This window comes from Macaca thibetana, chromosome 17 (assembly GCF_024542745.1).
Source record: "Macaca thibetana thibetana isolate TM-01 chromosome 17, ASM2454274v1, whole genome shotgun sequence".
Classification (NCBI taxonomy): Eukaryota; Metazoa; Chordata; class Mammalia; order Primates; family Cercopithecidae; genus Macaca; species Macaca thibetana.
In genome coordinates, this window is record NC_065594.1 from 67,670,738 (window position 1) to 67,671,225 (window position 488).

Here is a 488-nt window from a genome sequence, read left to right on the forward strand (position 1 = left end):
TGCTCTGCAGGCCCAACTGTCCTCTGACTGCCCAGGCCAACCTCCGCCTCCTCCCGCTGGTCCACGGCCTTCTGGCTTCCGGCTTCTGTCAGCGTGTTCTTCTACTGGCCTGCTCCTATGGACGACCAGTCCTTTGTCTTCTTCCCCTGATGTGTTGCTCATCAGGACATCCAGCCACTTGTGTATCTGCCTGCAAGGGTCTCAGGTTTTTATAGGCCCAGAATGGGAGCGTGGAGAGCCAGGGTGGTCTTGGAAAATGCGACATTTGGGCGGGAAAGCATTTGTGCCTGTCCTCACCTAGGTCCCTGGGGGTTGGAACCCTAGCCAGGGACCAGGCTCTCCTCTCCCCAGCACTTCCCTTCCCCTCTTCATTTAAAGGGACCACGCTCTTCCCTTCCCAGGACTCCCTTATCAATTTTATAATTAAAATGAAGTCCACCAAAACTCCTAATGATGAAGTGTTAGAAAAATTCTTATTAATGTAAGGA